The 25,251-nt window shown below is 39.6% G+C and overlaps 1 protein-coding gene and 1 pseudogene across 1 annotated transcript in view; one reads left to right on the top strand and one right to left on the bottom strand.

Moving 5' to 3' along the window:
* The window catches only part of LOC146575960 (immunoglobulin mu heavy chain-like), a 526,942-nt gene that overhangs the window by 155,681 nt on the left and 346,010 nt on the right, over window positions 1-25,251 (bottom strand). The gene's annotated exons all lie outside the window — the stretch shown is intronic.
* On the top strand, window positions 14,617-15,615 carry LOC146575966 (uncharacterized; annotated as a pseudogene).

Below are 25,251 nucleotides of genomic sequence, written 5' to 3'. Positions count from 1 at the left end.
CATAGAGGACAGTTACAAGTACTTGGGGATCCCGCAGGCGAATGGGAACCATGAAGAGGCCGCTAGAAAGGCTGCAACCACCAAGTACCTGCAGAGGGTCAGGCAAGTCCTGAGGAGTCAGCTGAATGGTAAGAACAAGATCCGGGCCATCAACACGTACGCCCTGCCCGTGATCAGGTACCCTGCTGGGGTAATAGGCTGGCCAAAGGAGGAGATAGAAGCCACTGACATAAAGACAAGAAAGCTCCTTACCATGCATGGAGGGTTTCACCCCAAGTCCAGCACCCTGAGGCTGTACGCTAAGCGGAAGGAAGGGGGCCGGGGACTGGTGAGTGTCAGCACCACAGTCCAGGATGAGACAACGAACATCCAAGAATACATTGGGAAGATGGCCCCAACTGACCGAGTGCTCAGTGAATACCTCAGGCAGCAGAAACCCAAGAAAGAGGAGGGAGACGAGGAACCAGCATGGAAGGACAGGCCCCTGCACGGTATGTACCACCGGCAGATAGAGGAGGTGGCTGATATCCAGAAATCCTACCAGTGGCTGGACAAAGCTGGACTGAAAGACAGCACAGAGGCACTAATCATGGCAGCACAAGAACAAGCTCTGAGCACAAGATCCATAGAGGCTGGGGTCTATCACACCAGGCAAGACCCCAGGTGCAGGCTGTGTAAAGATGCCCCAGAGACAATCCAGCACATAACAGCAGGGTGCAAGATGCTAGCAGGCAAGGCATACATGGAACGCCATAACCAAGTGGCCGGCATAGTGTACAGGAACATCTGTGCGGAGTATAACCTGGAAGTCCCGAGGTCAAAATGGGAGATGCCCCCAAGGGTGGTGGAGAATGACCGAGCTAAGATCCTGTGGGACTTCCAGATACAGACGGACAAAATGGTGGTGGCTAACCAACCGGACATAGTGGTGGTAGACAAACAGAAGAAGACGGCCGTAGTGATCGATGTAGCGGTTCCGAATGACAGCAATATCAGGAAGAAGGAACACGAGAAGCTGGAGAAATACCAAGGGCTCAGAGAAGAGCTCGAGAGGATGTGGAGGGTGAAGGTAACGGTGGTCCCCGTGGTAATCGGAGCACTAGGTGCGGTGACTCCCAAGATAGGCGAGTGGCTCCAGCAGATCCCGGGAACAACATCGGAGATCTCTGTCCAGAAGAGCGCAGTCCTGGGAACAGCTAAGATACTGCGCAGGACCCTCAAGCTCCCAGGCCTCTGGTAGAGGACCCGAGCTTGAAGGATAAACCGCCCGCAGGGGCGTGCTGGGTGTTTATATATATATATAGCACGGAACGGGTCAGCTGCCGTTCCGTGCCACGGCTTCGGGAAGTACATGTTTCAGCAGAAAAAACACACATGCACAGGATGGAGAGGAGAACACAACAAAGTACACACAAACACCACCAAACATTGGCAAGGCGATCTGTGAGGACCGTCTAGCCGTGACATGCTGTTAAAATTGTCTTTTGTCAATATCAGTAATAATAATAATAATAAACAGCAGAATCTTCAATCTTCAGCCTGTTCATCTGTAGATACAGCTGCTCTCTGTTTCTGTCTCTGGAGAAGGTAAATTTGAAGTGGCTGAGAATAACAGACTTTAGCAATATCATAACTTCTCACACCTGCTCCTGTCGGCTGTTAGTAAGTAAGTAAAAATCTTCCCCTTCCAAGTAGAGACTTTGAAGCAATGGCCCCATCTTGTAGTTGGTACTAAAACTATGAATGATATTAGAGAAGTATATTCTTCTCTGCTTTCAATTATGTTGTCAGATAAATTTGAATGAATTTGGAAGTCACTGTTAATGTGTGTTGAACCTGGACAGTTGAAATGCATTTTAATGTTGGATTCAACTTTCAAAACATGATATGGCATATTCATTGAAATGAGGACTACACCGTATGTATTACAGACAAAGACAAATGCTCTGTGTCACTGTGATAAATAGAGGAAGTATTTTTTGTATGACTCCTCTGGTATTTAAGTTACTGTGTACCCTTTGGCACAGTAATACACTGCTGTGTCCTCGGTCTTCAGATTGTTGATCTGTAGATAGACTTTACTGCTGGAGTCATCTCTGGAAATAGTAAATCTACCCCTGAATGACTGGGAGTAATAGATAGGAGTACTAGGGAATTTTTTTTTTTGCAATTTTACAGTCTACCATATCAAACTATGAGTTCAGATCTTTCTTATATATAGAAGTAAAATACATCTGAATTAGTGTTGACCCCTCCCAGAAAGGATTCACTTGGAATGAACTTGTCAGATGTTTTTGCCTCTCATGTGTTTAGCCTGAATACTCATTGAAAATTTTTTGCTGTAAAGGAATTTTTAGTGTGAGAAAATCAGTCAGCTGTATGTCACAGAGTAATGGTCCTTGTCAGCGACAATGTGAACCAACAAAGAATGGCTAATAAAGCTGGTTATCTTCAAACTCCTTCAGATATATTAACTTGACTAGAGTACAGGTTTATATTTTTCTTATTTGCTATGAAGTGTTAACAACCAGACTTTGTAAGTGAAGCTTTTCATGAATAGTAGGGATTCTTATTTTAATAACTAAACATGTTCACTGAATTAAACACAGCTATAAATTTTATACAAGATAAGTCAAATTTGCATTGTTGTAATAAGAAATAGAGGAAATATTTTTTGCATCACTCCTCTGGAACTCAACTCACTGTGTCTCTTCTGGCACAGTAATAAACTGTCCTCGGTCTTCAGATTGTTCATCTGTAGATAGACTTTACTGCTGGAGTCATCTCTGAAGATGGTGAATCTACCCTGGACTGACTGGGAATGACAGGGTGGGCCATTTATATGGATACACCGTAATAAAATGGGAATGTTTGGTGATATTAAAGTCCTGTTTGTGGAACATTAGTATATGTGAGGGGGCAAACTCCTCAAGATGGGTGGTGACCATGGTGGCCATTTAGAAGTCGGCCATCTTGGATACAACTTTTGTTTTTTCAATAGGAAGAGGGCCATGTGACACATCAAACTTATTGGTAATGTCACAAGAAAAACAATGGTGTGCTTGGTTTCAACATAACTTTATTCTTGCATGAGTTATTTACAAGATGACAGCCTCCTGAGTGGATCGCACACAACAACAACATAAGAGAGTGCCTGATATGTTTTCAAATCCATGAATTCCCCTTTAAATAAGATATAAACTGGATTTAAACTGGATTCCTCTGAGAATGTGTTCCCAGTTTGCTCCTCCTACATACATTTGTTAAACTGAAACTCAAAAGTACAGCAGAGAGAACACCTGTGACAGAAATGTATGTAAATACATACATTTACATGTATTTAAATGTATGTAAATATATAAATATATATTGTTAAAGTCTTTAGAAATGTCTTCTAATGAAATTTGACTAATTTGTTGAAACTTTCACTAATTCTAACTAATTCTGACCAACTAGGGGCTATAGTTAGTAAGCCAGTAAGTTTTTTTTTCATACCTTTGTGCTACTGAAAGCTAAAACTTCATGACACCAAAAGTTAAGAATGCTTCAGTATTCAAATTGTGTTTTCAGTCACAGAAATACCAGGAAATACTGCACCACAGACAGTAATAACTCAGGAAATGAAACAGGTGTGGCTGAGTGCAAAAACATAAAAATAAAAATACTGCTTATGGTTCTGGCTCATTTAAAAAAAATGATATGAAACTGCTCTGCCTTTTCTTTCAAGCTTATGATTTTATGTTACAAAAATGCTAACTGACTTATTCTTTCAAGATTGCTTAATACTATAATTTGCTCTTTGGATTTGGCAGAACTGAAACTGTTAAATTTGTTAATCTCACTTTTCTCCACTGCACCTGCAAAAACAGCTGCTATCTGCTGTCAACTCTAGAATATGAGAAAGTTTTCATGACACCTGCGTTTTTACATTTATTACTTGTGTGTGGTTGTGTGTTGCTTGTTGTTGAGTATTTTTGCAGGTCTGTCAGTGGTTTGTATCACTGTGTGCATACGTGCACAGTAATAAACAGCTGTGTCCTCAGGCTGCAGATTCTGTCCTGTTATTGTCACTGTTCTAGCAGAAGTTTCTCTGCTCACACTGAACTTGTTCTTTAAAGCGTCATTGTTAGCAGTGTTCCCACTAGCCCACATGCAGTTAATCCAGTCCATTTGCTGCCTTTGCCTCTGTCTGACCCAACATGTTGCATAGCTGCCATCAGTCAAAGAATAACCAGAGACCTGACAGGTGATTGTCAAAGGCTGTCCAGGCTGCAAAATCCTTGAGTCTGGTTGGATGAGATTAATACTGTACACACCTGTGGAGACAGAAATCAACATTATCACCATCCTTTATATGAATATTCAGTGTTTCTAATGTGTTTATTAGATTAAATCCACCAAAAGTTCCTCACAGGATCCAGCAGCCAGCAGCAGTATCAGAGCGAACATGATTGATGCTGAAGCTGAAATGATGTGAGCTCATTCGTCCTCTTAGTGAAACACAGAATCACCAATCCTCTTTTCAACACTTTTTTATTTGCATATTTTTAAATAAATTATATTTACATATAATATTATATTTTCTTTTTGACAAGACTGTATGGCAAAGTGTTTTTATTTAAATGACATAGGCTGGGTTTATTGTAGTGTGACCATGTAGATAATTAGCATAATAAACCATTTTGTTTTTCAATTTTAAAGCTATTTCAAATAGAATGTAGTTTATTTTCATGGAAACTGAAATGAATATGAATTTTTTTTCCATTGCCACTAAATATATTATTTTATTATGAATATAGACCAAGAAATGACTTATGATACATTTTTGTAACAAAATGTTAAAAAGAAAATCCACCAGAAAATTCATGATTACTCTTTTTTTTTTTGTTTGTTTGTTATGTTTTTTAACTCAATGAAAAGGTCTAAATAAGGAAGATTTAATAAATGTCAGCTCCTCCAATGTTCTGACTGTTTTGCTGAAATTGACTAAATCGAAACCAATCAAATCACCACTGATGATCAGAACAAAAACAAAAAGAAAGCAATCTCTAAAAGCCAGCTTTTAGTTCGAAAGCTCTAATGTAATCTCTTCTTAAATTCTCTATATTTACTTTTACTTTTAATGGACATGAAATACATGATATTATAAAATCTTTAGGGACAAAATATGTTCATTGTGCCTTTATATATTTTTTTAATATTTCATGTGGAAATTTAAGGAAACTGCTTAAGGGGTTCGGGAGCTTCATAAAGCAATAAAACATTACCATGCAATTATTAGTTTAGGATTGTGTCATTTAAAATGATTACTGCATTTTGTAAAATGTCCTAACAAATTCACTGTGAGTTTTGAACACAGCATTCAAACAGTCTTATTGTCTGTAAAAAACAGTTGCTATCTGGTGTCATGTCTTGAGACGACATGTCTATAAACCTGCCTCGAAACTTCTTCGCAATCAGTGAGAGTACCATCTGCTTTTACTACAGTCAGTAATCAGGAACGATTTACCAAAGTGTTTCAGTGTTTAGGCAAATGCTGCTTGACAAATAGTAAATCTGGAAGAGATGGCCTTGAAAATGAACTTTTTTCGTCCCAGTCCAGAGTTTTCTGTGGCCTCTTAAGTAAAACCACATTTGACACATGCCAGTATTTGTTCAGGTCTGTCAGTGGTTTTTATCACTGTGCGTTAATGGCGTGCACAGTAATAAACAGCTGTGTCCTCAGGCTGCAGATTGCGTCCTGTTATCGTCACTGTTTGAGCAGAAGTGTCTCTGCTGATGCTGAACTTGTTTTTTTAAAGCATTATTGTTGTCAGTGCCCCCACCACTCCAAATAGTGTTAATCCATTCCAGTGGGTTTCCTTCATGCTGTCTGACCCAAGCTGTTCCATAGCTAGTTACAGAATAACCAGAGACGTGACAGGTGATGGTCAAAGACTGTCCAGGCTGCACAATTCTTGAGTCTGGTTGGATGAGATCAATACTGTAAACACCTGTGGAAACAGAAATCAATATTATTACCATCATTTATCTGACTATTCAGTGTTTATTAGAGTGAATCCACTAAATGCTCCTCACAGGATCCAGCAGCCAGCAGCAGTATCAGAGTGAACATGATTGATGCTGAAGCTGAAATGATGTGAGCTCATTGGTCCTCTCACTGAAACACAGAAGCACCACTCCCTTTTAAGTAACTGTTTCATTTGCATATTTTTAAATAAATTAAATTTAAATATAATTTTGACCAGACTGCATAGTAAAGTGTTTTTGTTTTGTTTTGTTTTATTGTTTTTCTTTAAAGACTTAATAATGAATTATTTACAGGTTCAAACTAAACATTTTTGACTGTTACTGAGTATTTGTGCAGGTCTGTCAGTGTTTAGCCTCTGACTGACAGCAGTTATCAGATTGATAAACCTGAAGTCCTGTTTTGTTTTAAATGAATTACAACCATGTCAAATCAAATTTGTATTTATTTCCATATAAACTGAACACAGTATGATACAGAGCATTTTAAATAACATTTTCACTGCCACTGAATTTATTATTTTTTTCAATATAGACAAAGAACTGAATTATGAAAAACTGTCTTAACAAAAAATAAAATAAATATTTATTTCAGTACTAACACATCACTGATTCTGACTCCAGTGAAGTAAGGATCTTTTCCAGAACAGCTAAAAACAGGCACAGAGTTTAGTTGATGGTGTATAAGCAGCATCCAAAGTTCAGTTTTGCTTCCTCCTCTGAAAACCAAAGTTATTCTCTTGAAATGACAAAAACATACAAACAATTTGCACTTTTGGACTTGAAGAATAGCAGCAATGCTAAAGGTACTAGTTGGTAGAATGGGTAGGACTGCCTATATTGATGTATCCAAATAAAGGATTGAGACTTAAACTGTTGTTCAGTCTTTCTTATTTTTAAGATGTTTGTATTTGTGAGAAAATAAAAATAAAGATTTAACATGAATAGCTAATAAATATCCCATAAAATCAGCGTCGAGTTCATTGCAAAGCCTCAGAAGCATAGGAAAGTAAAGTTAATCACTTTATCCTCCTAACTTTTTTAACTGAAGTTTACATGATGAACCACAACTCTGCTGATCTTGCCCTTTTCGAAAAGAAGATATTTGACAGCACCTGCCCTCTAGTGGTCTGATGGGAGCAGCAACTGTAATGTCTCTGTTCTAAAATATGCATATTTCTCTCAGTGATACTTTGACATTAATATTAGCCAGCAAAATGTTTTACATGTAGTCGCTGTCATATGTGATATTGTCACATTAGTAACCCCCTACAGTCCTTTTTCAGGTGTCTGTTTTACTTAGACAAGAGGATTTACTGACTGTGAATCTGTTGGATTCTCTAGACCTTTTATTCACAGCTTCAAACTCACAATCTGACTTTCAGGACTTGTAAAATATAATAAAACTGTAATATAATAAAACACCCACTGTTGAACACCTTTGGTCACAAATTAGTGATTGAAAGAATAAGCTCGTGGATACAAGCAGCAGAAATTAGTTTCGTTTGAAGAATGGCTGGACTCTTCCTTAGAGATAGGGTGAGGAGTTCAGTCATTTGAAAGGGGCTCAGAGTACAGCTTCTACTCCTCCATATTGAAAGGAACCAATTGAGGTGGTGTGGGCATCTGATGAAACTGCCTCCTGGGTGAGATGTTCCAGGCATGTCCCATTAGAAGGAGCCCCCTGGGACAGACCATTGACACATAGGATCATTAAATCTCTCGGCTGGCCTAGGAACACCTCGGTGTTCCCTCACATAGGCCAGATGAGGCTGGGGAGAGGGAGGTCTGGGCTTCTCTACTGATTGGCTGCTGCCAATGACACCTGACCCCAGATAAGCAGAAAAAAATGGATGACTGAATTGAGGGATGGAGGGATGGGTTACGTTATTTTTTTTAAAAAGGATTTGAATCCCTTTCTAACAAGAAAAAGAAAAGTAAAAAAAAAATTGCATTCAAATTTTTCTGTCAGGCAAACCTAACAAATGAGACTGATAGGATCTGACTGAGAAATGCTGATTAATCAAATGAGTAATAATGTTGATATCTGTTTCCACAGGGTTGTATTGTATTGATCTCATCCAGCTAGATTCAAGGGATGTGCAGCCTGGACAGACTTTGACCATCACCTGTATGTTTAGGTCTCTAGGTATTAGTTGACTAGCTATGCGACAGGATGGATCAAGCAGTGTGAAGAAAAATAAATGGATTGGATTAATTGCATGTGGTCTGATGGGAGCACTGCCAACAACAATGCTTTAAAAAACAAGTTCAGCATCAGCAGAGACACTTCTGCTCAAACAGTGACAATAACAGGACAGAATCTGCAGCCCGAGGACACAGCTGTTTATTACTGTGCACGTTACCTCACAGTGATACAAACCACTGACAGACCATCAGAAATCCTCAGCAACTAGAAACACACAACCACACACAAGTAATAAATTTACAGAAACACAGGCCTACACACACACACACACACACACACGCACACACACACACACACACACACACACACACACACACACACACACACACACACACACACACACACACAGAGAGAGAGAGAGAGTAAGAGTAAGAATGTAGCTCTTTGCAGGATGTTTCTACCAACTAATATGTGTCCAAAGCTAACTGAACCCTGAAACTTCTTTTTAATTTCAATTTCTAATAAATGTGCTCGGCTTAAATCACTTAAGTAGAAAATGATCAGAGAAAAAGAAGGAACATAAAGAAAAATAGTTCTGTTTTCTGTGGCCTACATTGTAGAGGGTGACTACTGCTCTCTATTAATCTAATCCCACTGAGCAGTCTCTCGTCTGCTGCCCTGTTCTTCTTATCTTTCTCCATCTCTGAGTAAGGTTAGCTCTCTTTCTTTTCTCTCCCTGTGAAATACAGCAGCTGGACCTTTAGCTAGCGAAACACTTTGCAACAAACTGTAGACACAGTTTGTGTGTTTGCTGATGTTTGTTTAGCTGATAGAAACCTTGCATTTGAAATTGTCTGCCAAAAAACATTACTCCCTTTATGGTCCCTTTGCTTCTTGTTTTTAGCAGACATCTGCACTCGTTTTAGTGTTGCCCCGAAAAAACAACAACTCTTTTATCTCTTCTTATGCCACATCCCCCAAGTGATTAATACACGAACACGATTGCCTTTAATTTGTTACTGTTTAGGCTCAAATCAGTTTGATGTTTGAAGGCTTTGTAACGTAGGTTGTAGCCTTCATCAATAGTAATAAAAATCACACAACAAAAGTACATCGAAGATACTGAAGTTCCGCCCATCCCATTCTTCTTATGAAGTGGTGTCAGAAATGCATTCCTGCCCGTGCACTGCTGGCTCTGAGTCCACTGTGTAATTGACGTCACCAACATTAACAGGACGCTTACATTAGAGCCTCTTATGACGTGTTTAGTGTGGGTTTCCAGCAATCAGAATCAGAGAAACTGTATTAATCCCAGATGGAAAAAAAAAAAAAAAACCTTTGAAGAAGGGCCGCGAGTTGTACTCGAACCCAGGCCGGCTGCTCTCAGCCATGCGATATATGACTACATGCTCATCCAACTTTACTAAACCTGCGCCCGAGTGTGGTTAATCACCAAAATTGGAGAAGGCATAGAGAGGGGATAGCCTAACATATGAAACAGGAAATGACCGCCGTGCATTCTATTTATTTCAACAAAGTAACTGTATTCGGATTACCACCGATTTAAACGGTAACTGTAATGAAATACAGTTACTCATATTTTGTATTTTAAATATGAGTAACTGTATTCCGATACATGTATTCCGTTACTCCCCAACACTGGTTGTACTCAGTGGTTGAGAGGAGAGGTAGAAACACTCAACAGCACAGTCAAAACTCACTGGTACTGGGAATTCCAGTGTTTGTCCTTTAATGCATGCTCTCTTCATCAACCTTAAAGGCCCGGTTGAACGGCTGCTGCTTATCATACATGAAGCACAGTGTCTTACAACCCGTAACATTGCAAATTGTTAGAGGGGTAAAAGTTATAAGGTCCGTGTTTCTGTCCATTCACTCACGTGCAAGCACATTGCTCTCATACTCCACAGAGGGCAGTGGCGTATTTTAGTGACATCACTAACCCTTAAGTTGTCTGAAAGAGAAACCACACCATTGTGACTGTTACAGCTTGCAGTGACGTGAAACAAATTTCTCGCCTCAAATGTGTTAAACCAAAAGTTATAAGCCTGTGTGAAAATGTAAGGAGTAGAAGGTACAGATATTTGTTTAAAAATGTAGGAAGTAAAAGTAAAAAGTTGTCAGAAAAACAGCAACTTAAAGTACACGTGCATGAAAAAAAGAGAGAGTGCTTATATCTATTATTCCCACTCAGTTCAATGCTGGTTTATCATCCTCAGTGACAACAGCAAACAGCATTTCAAACATTTCATTGTCAAAGGTATCCACAGTGATCAGTTAAAGTGATCACAAACAACCATTGATGGAAAGAGACTGCTTACCTGACAGAAAAACAAGCATTAGAACTGTTTTACCAGGAAAGAAAAGCAGAGAAAAATATAACTTTAATTTGCTTTTGTTTTTTTTTGGTTTTTTTACAGAGGTCTTGTGTCACCACTTCTTCATATCTTGCTTTAAAGTAATCAGTCTTCCTTGTCATTTTATAAAGTGGCGTTGAGCAATACTTCTTAAGGATTTCTGTTCATAGTTTTCATTTGGACACTGGCTGCATTTTCAATCCACACTTGTACCTGACCATTTTGAGAGGATTTTTTTAAGCAACTTATATCTCATCTATCAATCAATCAAATAATAAACAGCTGTGTCCTCAGGCTGCACATTCTGTCCTGTTATTGTCACTGTTTGAGCAGAAGTGTCTCTGCTAACACTGAACTTGTTTTTTAATGCATCATTTTTGTCAGTGCTCCCACCAGCCCATATCATGAGAATCCACTCCATTTGCTTTGTTTCATGCTGTTTGATCCAAGCTGTTGCATAGCTAGTTAAAAAATAACCAGAGACCTGACATGTGATGGTCAAAGACTGTGCATACTCCACAATGCTTGAGTCTGGTTGGATGAGGTCAGTACTGTACATGCCTGTCGAAACAGAAATCAACATTATAGTCATTACCCATTTTATTGTCTAGCATTGCCACTGTGTTTAGTGTGAATCCAGCATTCTCTCACAGGATCCAGCTGTTAGCAGCAACATCAGAGATATAAAAGAGCACAGTTGATCTTGAAGCTGAAGAGCAGTGAGCTCTTCCGCTCAATGATGCAGTTGCATCATGCTTTACTTTGATTTTGGGGAAGTTCTTGATGTCCGTTTGAATAAAGGGACTTTGTATTTGCATTTCATTGTTCTTCACTAATCTAAGTATTGTTGATGTGTTTACTGCAGATCAGATTTTTTTCTAACCATGGCTGCTGTGTTAACAGCTGAACTACCTAAGGACTTAATATAATTCAAACTGACACATTTTTTATACATTTCTTTTGAGTATCGTTAAATACTAATGGCATTCACTTTATCAGTGCAAACTGTGCAGCTCATCTTTTTAAGTGTGAACTGCCAATGCAAACTTCAGTGGTCTGAGGGCTCCTCCTGTGGTGGTGTCGTGGTACAGCGGCTTAAACTCTGAAAGGCTTTTGTTCAGGTCTGCTGATGGGTTGTGTTACTGTGGCTCTCCTTCTGGCACAGTAATACACAGCTGTGTCTTCAGGCTGCAAATTTTGTCCTTTTAAGGTCACTGTGTTGCTGGAAGAGTCTAATTCAACGCTGAACTTGTTCTTCAGTGAATCTTTGACAGTTTCATCGTCACTCATCCACTCCAGTGCTTTTCCTGCAGGCTGTCTGATCCAAGCTGTGTAGTAGCTGCTAAGAGAATAAGAGACCTGACAGGTGATGGTCAGATGCTGACCAGGCTGCACTAACATAGAGGCTGGCTGTGTCAGCTGTTCACACTTCACACCTGTAAAAAAAACAAAATGTTTTGTGACAAATTCAAAATAAGAACAACTGCTGACTATGATAGCCTTAAACAGACTCACATTCAGCTGCCAAGAGCAGTAAAAGTGCTACAGAAAACATCTCTGTTTGTCAACTTGAAGTTCTGCGAACTCCACTCCAGTCAGATGTCTTGTTTTTATACATGAAAAACAGGAAGTCAAAAAGTTTGCATAGAATCAAACATTTAAAGCACCAGTGTTGGGCAAGTTACTTTGAAAAAGTAATTAATTATAGTTACTAGTTACTTCTTCAAGAAAGTAACTGAATTAGTAACCGAGTTACAAGATTCTAAAAGTAATTAATTATTTGAAAAGTAACTATTGCATTAGTCAAAAAATAAGTTTAACCCTCTGATCCACTTTATAATTGGCCATATTTAACTACTTTTGATTTGATGTCTACATTTCACCTTTAAAAACTATTTACTTTGCCTTGTTTGGTATCATTGTTTTCGGCACAACCTCACCTGTCTGAATTTACAGTTATGTTTTCATTTTGATATACTGTATTAACACAATTGATCTAAAATCAGACAAAAAACATAAAATCTGAGTAGAAAAAGTTGTATTTTTTATTGTAACAACCACAAACATGTTTAATGAATCATATTTAATAACTTTAAATGCAAATATAAATTGTCAATTTTAAAGTCATATACACAAGTTTTGCAAACAAAGTTATTTGCAGTCATTTACCTTTTACCCCCCTTTTTATGACCATTTCAGACTATTTACACAACAATCAGCTGTTCGGCATTCAATAAGATGTCACACAAATTATTTGTGCCACTCCAAAAAATAATTTCTGTCCACTATAAAGGAGAACATCACAGCCTGATACCTGCAGGTCTGACAGCAGCAGGTGTATCAATTCTGTTTTCTACCTGGAGACAGCAGCTCATTGTTCTGACACGCAACACAAAACTATCCACAACACTACACAAGACAACACATTAACTACACACTCCAAACACGCTAAACGTCACAAATCTCTCACATCTCAAAACTCGCTCTCTCTCTTTTTCTGCTGTCTCTCTCTCTCTCGCCGTCACTCCTAAAATATCCCCCTCTTCCTAAACAACCAAATGTTATTTTGCCATTTTTGATTGGTCGACATTGTGCATTTTTCCACCAACACGAAAGGGCTGTTTTTTTTTTTTGTTGTTGTTGTTTTGTTTTGTTTTTTTTGCTCATAAGCAGAGAGTGCTTGCTAGCGCTGTCCTTAGACAGTAAACGTGACAAAACTATTGAGGAGAAAACGCCGCGTATATATTGTTTATCATGACTCTGGTTTTAAGTTGCCTATCAACACAATTTAAACACTGGTATATATCACCTTGTTGCTTTGTCATCTTAAAGTGGTCATGTGATTGGCTTACCACGACTACTTTATTCTTTTTCAGTCAAACAGCAGCACTCATGCGACTGTTTTGCCCCCTTAGCTCCAGGTGTTGTGCCAAAAAGTGATCGTCGGGCAGAAAGTGATTGCTGTCGGCGGGAGCGCGCGCAGCTGCTTAAAGCTGTAGCGCCCAGATTACTTACAGCTACTTCCATAGAAGGGAGGTCGGACCTCCACGCGCTCTCTGGACATAGATGCTGTAAAAAATGTAATAATAAACATGATTGTCCATAAAATTCTGAACTCTACTGTGGGGGACAGCAGTCCACAATAGAAAAACAAAAACAAGAAACACAAAAAACAAGAAATGAAGTATTCTCAATCAATCAATCAATTACAGTTTTTCTCAAATGTTAAAACACAAAAGCCAATCCTGTAACCAAAATGACCAGTAGTCTAAACACATTTACTAAATGTAGCCACCATATTCCAGTACCATAAACACATGTCACATGAAGACACAATTCACAAAACACAACCCTCTGTACTCATAAATCTAAACACATTTTTCCTTGCTAAAACACATGTTGCAAAACAACTCTGCTCATATTCTCAAATGAAAGCCCATGTGATGCAAAATGCTTGCCACAGTCACCAATCTGTGAAAACAGGGAACACACCTGGCGTCAGTCACTACACACAACGACTCAAAATTGAAGACACCTGTTGCTAATGATGTGACCCCACCTATGAAAGCATAGTTTGGTGAAGATGCCAAACAATCACAATGGATGAAGGCATTCGAGCGTGCGGAAGGAGAAGAGCTGCAGGCCAAAGAGGAAGAGGGGTTGAGATCAGAGGAGGAAGAGGTGAAGGCCTAAGAAGAAGAGGAGTTCGGAGTAGAGGAGGAAGAGAAGGAGGCCAACAAGAGAGAGGAGAAGGTCCAGGTGGGAGAAGAAGACAACCTCGCACCATCATAACAGATGATATGCGAGCAACAGTAATTGATCATGTCATTGTCCATGGCATGACAATGGCTGAAGCGGGACGAAGAGTACATCCAAACCTGAGTAGGTCCACCGTGGCCACCATTATCAAGGCATTTAGACAACACAACAGGTATAGTACGCTATTGCTTTCTTTGTCACACTACAGTTTTACAGGCCTGTGAAAGTGGTCTGTTACTTTACATGTAGTTTTACATATAAATCAGTCAATTGACAACACATGTTTCTTTCTTTAGAGCTGAAAGAATGCCACATAGAGGTGGGAGGGTTGCCATACTCACAGCGGCACAAGAAACCCTCATTGCAGATATGGTCCGTGAGAACAACTGCATTAGACTCCGAGAGATCAGAGACAAAGTCATTGCAGATAATGTAAACTTTGAGAACATTGATGCTGTCAGCGTGTCCACAATAGACCGAGTTCTCCGGCGCCAACAGATGAGGATGAAACAGGTCTACAGGGTTCCCTTTGAGCGCAACTCTGCGCGACACATAGGACAACGTTACAAGTATGTGCAAGTACGTATACATCCATGTCCACAGTACAGTTAGTGGACATACTGTGTTGCTTAGTGGCCTACATTACTTCTGGACAATACTGTGCTACCTGATTGACCGTTCTGAACACCTGTACGCTTTTCCATGTTCACAGAGGATAATGCAGTTGGACGCGATGGCCAGACCCCATGAGTACCTCTTCCTGGATGAGGCTGGCTTCAACCTCCAGAAACGAAGGCGAAGAGGCCGTAACATCATTGGCCAAAGAGCCATCACTGAGGTTCCTGGCCAACGGGGGGGGTAATATTACTCTTTGTGCAGCTATGGGTACGGAGGGGCTTGTCCACCGGCATGCTGTCCTTGGGTCTTACAACACCCAACGTCTCCTCACCTTCCTAGAGGAGCTAAAAGACATCCTTCTGGACCGTCAACAACACCATCCTAGGCTAGCACATCACATGTATGTGATCATTTGGGACAACGTCCGCTTCCACAAAACACACCAAATCAGAGAGTGGTTCACCACCAACAGTGACCACTTTTTAAACGTCTGTCTGCCACCCTACTCCCCTTTCCTGAACCCTATAGAGGAGTTCTTCTCATCATGGAGATGGAAGGTGTATGACAGACAGCCATACACAAGAGAGAACCTCGTACGGGCAATGGAGCTGGCCTGTGCTGACATCCCAGTGGAGGCCTTCCGGGGATGGATTCGCCATTCCAGGGCGTTTTTCCCGCGGTGCCTAGCAAGGGACAATATAGCCTGTGATGTGGATGAGGTGATGTGGCCCAATGCAGCTCGGCGACATGATGCCGCACAGTGACTGTGTGTAATACTGTAAAATGACCGTGTAGACAATAAAAAAGACTTCACACCCTGATCATGTTTCCGAGAGTACTGTTGTGTGCGATAGATTCTGTTTTTGCATTGAGTTGTGTTACAGTAGTGTACGTACATGCAGGATGTTTTTATAGATTTATAGTCTTCATGTGGAACTCACAAATCTAAATGCCTAATCTATTTCTAGTTCTATGACGATCCGTTACTGTACAGTCTATAAAAATATGCATTGGCAGTTATGAACCAAAGAACCTTCTCACAAATTGAGCATTGTGTTTTCAATTGTTTTGCTGTAGTGTGTAATGCTGTGTATAGTGTTTACAGTTTTGACAGCTTCGAGCTGCTCTCTTGGTGTGGGAGTTTGAGTTTTGCAGTGGGAAGGTGTGGTTGTGTTTATGTAGCTTTAGAGAAGGGTGTTGTGTTTGGACATTGGGGGACCTGGTGGTAACGTTTGTGACATGTGTTTTAGCATTTGAGAAAAACTGTAATAGTAATTTACATATACATTTTGTGAGTAAAATAAAACATAATTAAAATACAATGTGCTAAATTTGCTTAGATGAGAGGGTCCAGCTGTAGATCAGAGTAATAGGAAAGGATTTGTGAATGTCTGTGTGTTTTAGTTTGGTTTAGCTGTAGGCCTGAGAGTTTGTGTAATTGTGTAGAGGGAGAGGAGTTTATTGACACTGGGGGTCTGCCTGTCATAAAAGGAGACAGGAAGCTGCAGTTGGGGGATGCTAGGACTGTATGGAACAGATAGGAAAAAGAGAAGTCTGTTAGCTTTGTCCCTGAAATGTAATAAAAGCTCAAAATTGTCATAACTTAGAAGTAGGTTTGCAGGAGACCCTCCAAAAGCTTAGCTGTAAAAGTAAGACAACAAGAGGCCCAGTGGATGCAGAGAGGAGATCTCAGTGCTTGTAATATGTTTTGTATGTTTTGTAGAGGAATTTGGTGTAGCTTGGGTGAGGGGAGATGACTTTTTGATTGGCAGGAAGTCACATACATAGAGACATACACACAGTGCTTTAACTGTTACGACGCACACACACACACACACTCACATGCACACGCGCACACAGACAGAGACTCAGGTGCTCGTACTATATTTATTCACATATGCGGCGTTTTTGTAGTTGTGTTTCTGAAATGCGCATTTGAGCAGGTCTGTGATCAGGCCATCGTCAAAGACTGTCCAGGCTGCACAATCCTTAAATCTGCTTGGATGTGATCAATACAGTATATATCTGTGGACACAGAAATTAACATTATGGTCATTCATTTGATTATTTTACTTTTTCTTTGCATTTAGAAATGTGAAACCTTGCACTCCAAGCTAATTGAGGCAGTTAATTTTGCAATATTTTAAGTGAAAGAAAAGTTTCATCAGTGTCATAATTACTGACATACAAATTATCAATGTATTTGAAATAATGGCTGGAGTAACAGCACTATAAGATTATGAAAGATGTACATGGAAAACTATGTCTCTGTGTCACAGGATTAGCTTCACCATGCCCAGACATTGAAACAGAAGAATATACAGTGGGGCAAAAAAGTATTTAGTCAGCCACCGATTGTGCAAGTTCCCCCACCTAAAATGATGACAGAGGTCAGTAATTTGCACCAGAGGTACACTTCAACTGTGGGAGACAGAATGTGAAAAAAAAATCCATGAATTCACATGGTAGGATTTGTAAAGAATTTATTCGTAAATCAGGGTGGCAAATAAGTATTTGGTCAATAACAAAAATACAACTCAATACTTTGTAACATAACCTTTGTTGGCAATAACAGAGGTCATACGTTTACTATAGGTCTTTACCAGGTTTGCACACACAGTAGCTGGTATTTTGGCCCATTCATCCATGCAGATCTTCTCGAGAGCAGTGATGTTTTGGGGCTGTCGCCGAGCAACACGGACTTTCAACTCCCGCCACAGATTTTCTATGGGGTTGAGGTCTGTAGACTGGCTAGGCCACTCCAGGACTTTCAAATGCTTCTTACGGAGCCACTCCTTTGTTGCCCGGGCGGTGTGTTTTGGATCATTGTCATGTTGGAAGACCCAGCCTCGTTTCATCTTCAAAGTTCTCACTGATGGAAGGAGGTTTTGGCTCAAAATCTCACGATACATGGCCCCATTCATTCTGTCCTTAACACGGATCAGTCGTCCTGTCCCCTTGGCAGAAAAACAGCCCCATAGCATGATGTTTCCACCCCCATGCTTCACAGTAGGTATGGTGTTCTTGGGATGCAACTCAGTATTCTTCGTCCTCCAAACACGACGAGTTGAGTTTATACCAAAAAGTTCTACATCTGACCACATGACATTCTCCCAATCCTCTGCTGTATCATCCATGTGCTCTCTGGCAAACTTCAGACGGGCCTGGACATGCACTGGCTTCAGCAGCGGAACACGTCTGGCACTGCGGGATTTGATTCTCTGCAGTTGTAGTGTGTTACTGATGGTGACCTTTGTTACTTTGGTCCCAGCTCTCTGCAGGTCATTCACCAGGTCCCCCCGTGTGGTTCTGGGATCTTTGCTCACCGTTCTCATGATCATTTTGACCCCACGGGATGAGATCTTGCGTGGAGCCCCAGATCGTGGGAGATTATCAGTGGTCTTGTATGTCTTCCATTTTCTGATGATTGCTCCCACAGTTGATTTTTTCACACCAAGCTGCTTGCCTATTGTAGATTCACTCTTCCCAGTCTGGTGCAGGTCTACAATACTTTTCCTGGTGTCCTTCGAAAGCTCTTTGGTCTTGGCCATGGCGGAGTTTGGAGTCTGGCTGTTTGAGGCTGTGGACAGGTGTCTTTTATACAGATGATGAGTTCAAACAGGTGCCATTCATACAGGTAGCGAGTGGGGGACAGAAAAGCTTCTTACAGAAGACGTTACAGGTCTGTGAGAGCCAGAGATTTTCCTTGTTTGAGGGGACCAAATACTTATTTTCCACCCTAATTTACGAATAAATTCTTTACAAATCCTACCATGTGAATTCATGGATTTTTTTTTCACATTCTGTCCCTCACAGTTGAAGTGTACCTCTGGTGCAAATTACTGACCTCTGTCATCATTTTAAGTGGGGGAACTTGCACAATCGGTGGCTGACTAAATACTTTTTTGCCCCACTGTAGAACATAGGTGAGAAAAATGTGAAAAAACCCAACTTCCACCTGACGTCCAGCCATGGGTAAGGGTCAAACACTGATGATTTATCTAACTGTACTGCAACAGAATGTCCTAACACTAAAAAGTAATTTAGTCTGACGCAACTTGTTAAAGGTCCCAATGAAACACATAGTCTCAGCCTATCTATAAACTCCCTGCATTTGTCTGACCTACTGTCTGACCACAAGTTGATAATTTTTTGGCACAGTTTTAGAGAAAGTATTGTCTTCCCAGATGCAATCTCTTTAGTATTCTGTCTTTAAAATTAATTCAGCAGTTTTCAGTTCTCCTGTGTAAAGGGTTTGAATCAACAACTAGTTCTTTGACTTAGTTAATTGGTTTAATAGTTTGTTTTCATCAATACTCAATCCCTGCTGGATCAGTGATTACATTCATCATCATAGAAGAGAGTACAGAAAAGATGAATGCAGATCCAAAAAATACAAATCTCAGAGCATTTGGTTTTGATTATAGAGATAAAAGTGCATAATGATAAAATGGTGGAGCTGCTAATCTGGAAAAAATAATGGAGGACATTTGATATACAGTACTGTGCAAAAGTTTTAGGCAGATGAGAAAAAATGCTGTTAACAAATATTTAGTCCATAAATATAAATATAATAAGTCTAGATTTTTTTTGCCACATTTGGATCACTAACAATTTTTTACTTCTCTTGTTTCTATTCAGAACTGATTATTATCAAAGAAACATATTCAGCAAGTTTGAGTTTACAAATGAATGTTGGACTATATATTTATGCTATATGTGATATCTTATATTTCAAAAACTCCCTGAAAACAAACTGAGAAACAAACATGTTTGGTTTAGACTCTTTGGAAAAATAAGATAACAACAAGGATTTCTGTTAAAGCCGGTTTCTCATTACTGCAAAGATGAGCTGAGAGTGCCTCCTCTGGTGACATCATGCTACAAAAGTTTAAACGCTGCAGAGAGTTTGTTCAGGTCTGCTGATGGTTTGTGTTACTGTTACTGGATTGTGTTACTGGTCTTAAAAGCATCACTGGTCTGAAGGCTCCTCCTCTGGTGGCTTAATGTTACAACTATTCAGACACTGAAGAGTTTTTGTTCAGGTCTGCTGATGGTTTATGTTACTATGGCAGGCTCTCTGGCACAGTAATACATAGCAGTGTCTTCAGGGTGCATATTTTGTCCCTTTAACGTCACTGTGTTGCTGGAAGAGTCAAACTGAACACTGAATTTGTTCTTTAGTAAATCTTTGACACTGACTCATCCTAACTCATGAAGCAAGTGGTTAATGACCACATCGATGAAACAAGTGATTAATGTAGCAACTCCATTCTCTGGGTTTTTATTATAAGTGACACATTTAAGACACTTAATGAAAGTGCACTGCAGCACATAAAACAAAACAAATAGTTATATCTTATCTGGTTATATCTAAAAAACAAAAACAAAATACATTTAATGTCATGTTTTTCATTCTGTAATAACAGACTCAATTCTGCACAGTCATATGTCTGAGATCAGTGATCGTTCATAAGACTAAGGGCTGAGTGAACCTAAATATTTAACAGTTATTGTCATACAACAACTTGGGACTGTGCTATTGTTTTTCTTTTCATTATTTTAGTTATGTAAACTTGTAATTTAATAATCACATTATTTTATTATTATTATTATTATTATTATTATTATTATTATTATTATTATAAGAAAAAAAAGCAACGTTACAATGGAATCAACCAAGCAGCCATTTTTGGAGCTGAAGTTCATTTAAACAAGCTAAAAACGACACTTTTATTCAGGGGAATAAAGGTGAGATCAGATTTTTTTTTTTTTCTCTTTTCAGTTGTTGACAGCAGTTATGTGACAATATAGTGAGAACGGGTTGGTGTACCAGCTGCTAACAGAATAAGAGACCTGACAAGTGATGGTGAGACGTTGACCTGGCTGCAGAGTCAAAGGGGCTGACTGTGTCAGCTGTTCAGACTTCACACCTGTTGAAAAATAAAATCTTTAGTGAAACTGTATCAGCTTATATTGCAAAAAAGCTCATACCCATAGCAAATACAAATCTACTCATATCCAGCTGATAGGAACAGTAATAGCGCTACAGAAAACATGTTTTCTGATGAAAGTGACTGTGGTGGGGCGTGGTCTGCGGTGCCGTGCGGACGCACCTGCACGGCATCCGCAATCACGCCCGCCGTGTTAAAACATGGGGACTCAGGAGTTGGGGTGTGTGTGGTGTGACGTGAATCAAATAAAGTTGGCTCTGAACGTTGCTCAGTGGTCCCGCCGTGCCTTATTCATGCCACAGTGACATAATATTAACACCACCCCACTGTCTGTTGTGCACTTCTATAGAAGACAGTACAGTATACTCCCTCCGTTTGGCAAGAGAGCAACAGAGCTAACGAAAGTTTTGTACATTAAACTATTTAGCCGCATGGAAAATAACACTAAAATCTAAACACTTAAAATAAAATGAAATTACTGAATCATACTTGGAAAATTATATGAGTTAAAAACTCAGTCATTTGGCATCAGGGATGTTACCATGATGCCAAGTGCCAAAGAGAATTAATGTGTTTTTTGATATGACGTGAAACAGCTAATAGAAACACAAAAGTGCGAGCCCATTTAAAATGAACTTCAGGCAGTACACTGTTAGGATGCCGGGTTTTGAGTTTATTATATTTTTTTTTTTATAATTTCTAGTCTTTGGTTTCTTTGTTAGAGTTCTGTCTCATGGTTTATGTCTCTGTGTTCTCTAGTTGCTCTGTCTCCCCTGTCAGCTATATCCCCTTGTCAAGTTCGCGTCTCTGTGTTATGTTTCCTGTTTTACTTTGAAAGTCCGTGTCTCATGTAAATGTGTCTGGTTTTGCTTCCTTTGTCTCGTTAGGCCTGATTTGCCCCAGCTGTTTTTCCCTCCTGTTACCCATTCCCTGATTGATCCCTCTGTGTATTTAAGCCCTGTGATTTACCATTGTCTAGCTGTGTGTTCTGTCTGCATAAGTTTACTTTGGAGTCTCAGTTTTGTTACTTTTTGGTAGTGATGGGCAGATGAAGCTTCATGAAGCACTGAAGCTTTTCATCCAATTGGTTCATCCCAGCGCAAAGCTTCTTGAAGCTTCATTTGCTCTAGTAGGACACCTACTGGACGTAAAAATATTAGTTGGCATGAATTTGAAGAGTGTGGCCTTTTGCACACAGCCTGTAAATGTCAACAACTAAAGGAGGGTGTAAAACATGTATATTGTAGTGATGGCAGTATACTGTGTATATTTATACTAGCAGTATGGAAAATGATTATTTGGAAATGATCCTTTACTGTGAGGTGAGGTGGGGTTGGGGTGTGGACAGTAGTTGTGCTTTTGTAACGTTGAGGTATGGATAGCTACAGGCTTTGAGCCTCAGTCCTGCCTGTTCACATTTTATTCTGTAAAAACTAAATTTTCACTGCTTTTATGACTTTTTTAGTGGGGAGAACATAGCTAGGATTTAATGATTTAACAAATCTTTTGAATCCTTTGTCCTCCACAATGCTAAATGGCTGGGAGTCCTCAATCACCATGCTAACCAGGTCTTCATCTATTTGAGATTGTTCTCCTGAGGAAAGACAATAACAACAAAGCACAAATATAAATATCACACACATAACTTATTGCATTGTGTGATATTGTTATATCATTTAGTAACATTACAGCATGCTATATTATCATGACATTTGATGGCTCACCTGGTCTTGCTCCACAATCGGTGTTCCTCCTATTCTCATGCAAAGCTCTGTAGTGACTATGCATGGATGAGGTGTTGTTGTTATATCCCAGCTCCCTGGCACATAGCAAACACTTCACCTTGTACAAAAGTCAAGACAGCTCAACATAAATTGTATTGCACCATCAGTATTATGAAAATACATCTTGTGTAGAAATTTACATACCTTGTTGGGAGGAATAAGATCAAAATGTTCCCACACAGGGGAGGACATCCTCCTCTTCTTAGCTGGCTCCATTCTCTCCTGACTTTCTCTCATAGGTCTCCAAACTGTCTCCAAACTCTCACTAACCGCAACTCTCCATCAAACACCCACATTTTGAATGGAGTCTGAGGGGTTTATATCTGTCATAGCTCGCGGCAAAGTTCGAACCACTTCATGAACCAGTCACGTGGTACAGCCGGGCAGCGAGGCTTCGGACGTCATCATTTTCAGCTCCTCCCATAAATGAAGCAAGCCTCGATACGCGCATCGCGGAAACGCTCCCTCAATTACTCGACACAAGCTTCGAAGCCTCGATACAGAACGTCCCATCACTACTTTTTGGAGTTCAGCATTAAAGCTGTATTTAAGTTCACCTTTTGTCTCCGACTGTCTGCAGGACTGTCTGTCCTTTTCCCGCTTGCACACAGCCTCCACATAACACACAGATGATTGTTCTACACTAAAGTACAATAATCCAGGTAGGAAGTGATAACAGCAAGAATAACTTTTTACAGTACTTTTTGCAGGAGTCATGCCCAGATTTTATCACTTATACCATAAACATCTTTGACTAAAAATGAGGAGACTGGTCTTCATCCACAGCAGTTTGATTGGCACCTGGATGTCATCAGTGAAGCAGGCAAAATATGCAATTAAAAAAAAAAAAATGGGGCCAGAAACACTACAAGTACAGGGTGCTGTTGTAGAGGAACTTCTATTGATCAGATATGATTTGCATTTAGAATCATACTTTTGATTTCCGACTTCATGTTCTAGATGAGAGTGTGCAAAAATAGTTTGTCACACTAAGTCAAAAGTGTCTTTAAAAATGCGAGGCGTACAACAATGTGAATTTGTTATTCACGGGGAGCAAGAATAAGCAGCCAGACACATGACACCTGACCTGTGTGTTAAACATAATCAAATGTATTTATGTCCTCAGTAGCTCTCTATTAAGTGAACTGCTGAGAGTATTAAAACTCCTGAGTATTTGTGCAGGTCTCTTTGAGTGTTTTGGATCACCGTGTCACTAACACGCACACAGTAATAAACAGTAGTGCAATGAAGTGAGCGTGACATTGTTCATTTTTACATTTCCATCATTTTTGTTAGGCAGGTGTCTGAGTATTTGTGCAGGTCTGTCAGTGGTTTGTATCACTGTGCGGTATCTCACACAGTAATAAACAGCTGTGTCCTCGGTCTGCAGGTTCTGTCCTGTTATTGTTGCTGTTCTGGCAGAAGTGTCTCTGCTGTAGCTGAACTTGTTCTTTAAAGCATCATTTTTATAAAAGCCTCCTCCACCCCACTGGTAAAAAATCCAGTCCATTGCTTTTCCTTCACGCTGTCTGATCCAACCTGTTGCATAGCTGTTATCAGTCATAGAATAACCAGAGACCTGACAGGTGATGGTCAAAGACTGTCCAGGCTGCACAGACCTTGCGTCTGGCTGAATGAGATCAATACTGTACACACCTGTGGAAACAGAAATTAACATTATCTCCATCATTTATCTGTTTTTCTAATGTTTTCATGAAGGTGAATCGTGTAAAAGCTCCTCACATGATCCAGCAGAGAGCAGCAGTATCAGCGCTAACATGTTTGAAGTTGAAAATGAAATCATCAGCGCTCCTGTGTCCTCTCACTGACAGACAGAGACACTGTTTCCTTTTAAAAGGAAGCAGTAAGAATATTTGCATATTCTTCAATGTATTATATTTTTTTGTTTGTTTCTGTTTTTTACCTCTTTTTCCCCAATGATAGGTTGGATTGCTATATTGTCATGATTGAACTTGTTAATTTATATCTTTCATTTACTTTTTATAATTACTGTATTTATACATTATCTCATACAAAAACACACAATTATTTTAGTTAAAATAAATTTGTGTTGAAAGGTTGTTTTTAGTTTTTGGTTTTTGGGGGTTTTTTGTTTTGTTTTTGAATAATCTGAGACAGTGTTAGTCTTTGCTCCTAATAGAGCTGCTCCAGTTACTGTCATATTGGTGCCATGAAAGTTAGAGATTGATCACAAGCAGCTGAAAGCAGAACAGCATTTAGCTAACAGTAAATAAGCAGATATACAAAAGAGTTTATCTTCCTCTTTTTCTCTCCTCAGAAATGATACCTAAGATGAGGACAATTTGTGCATTTGAGATGGTGTCAATTTGCAGAATGTGTGGGAATTCAGAAGGACTTCCACTGGGATGTGAAGAAGGAGAGTGGAGCTATTGAAAACTATGCAGTGTTACTGAGTGTTTCCCCTTTCTCATTTTTTCTTAAAATTACAAACACCATTGTATCCAAAACAACAATATACAAAGAAAATAACAATATACTAACTTCTTGCTGATCAAGGTGGAAGTTTTATGTTCCTTTGCCATTGAAAGAGTTTGACTATTGAG

Source organism: Mchenga conophoros, linkage group LG4 (genome assembly GCF_057382185.1).
Source record: "Mchenga conophoros isolate Kocher_MC1m ecotype Shallow Benthic linkage group LG4, M_conophoros_male_GT1.1, whole genome shotgun sequence".
NCBI classification, from domain to species: Eukaryota; Metazoa; Chordata; class Actinopteri; order Cichliformes; family Cichlidae; genus Mchenga; species Mchenga conophoros.
This window is presented reverse-complemented; position numbering and strand designations above follow the sequence as displayed.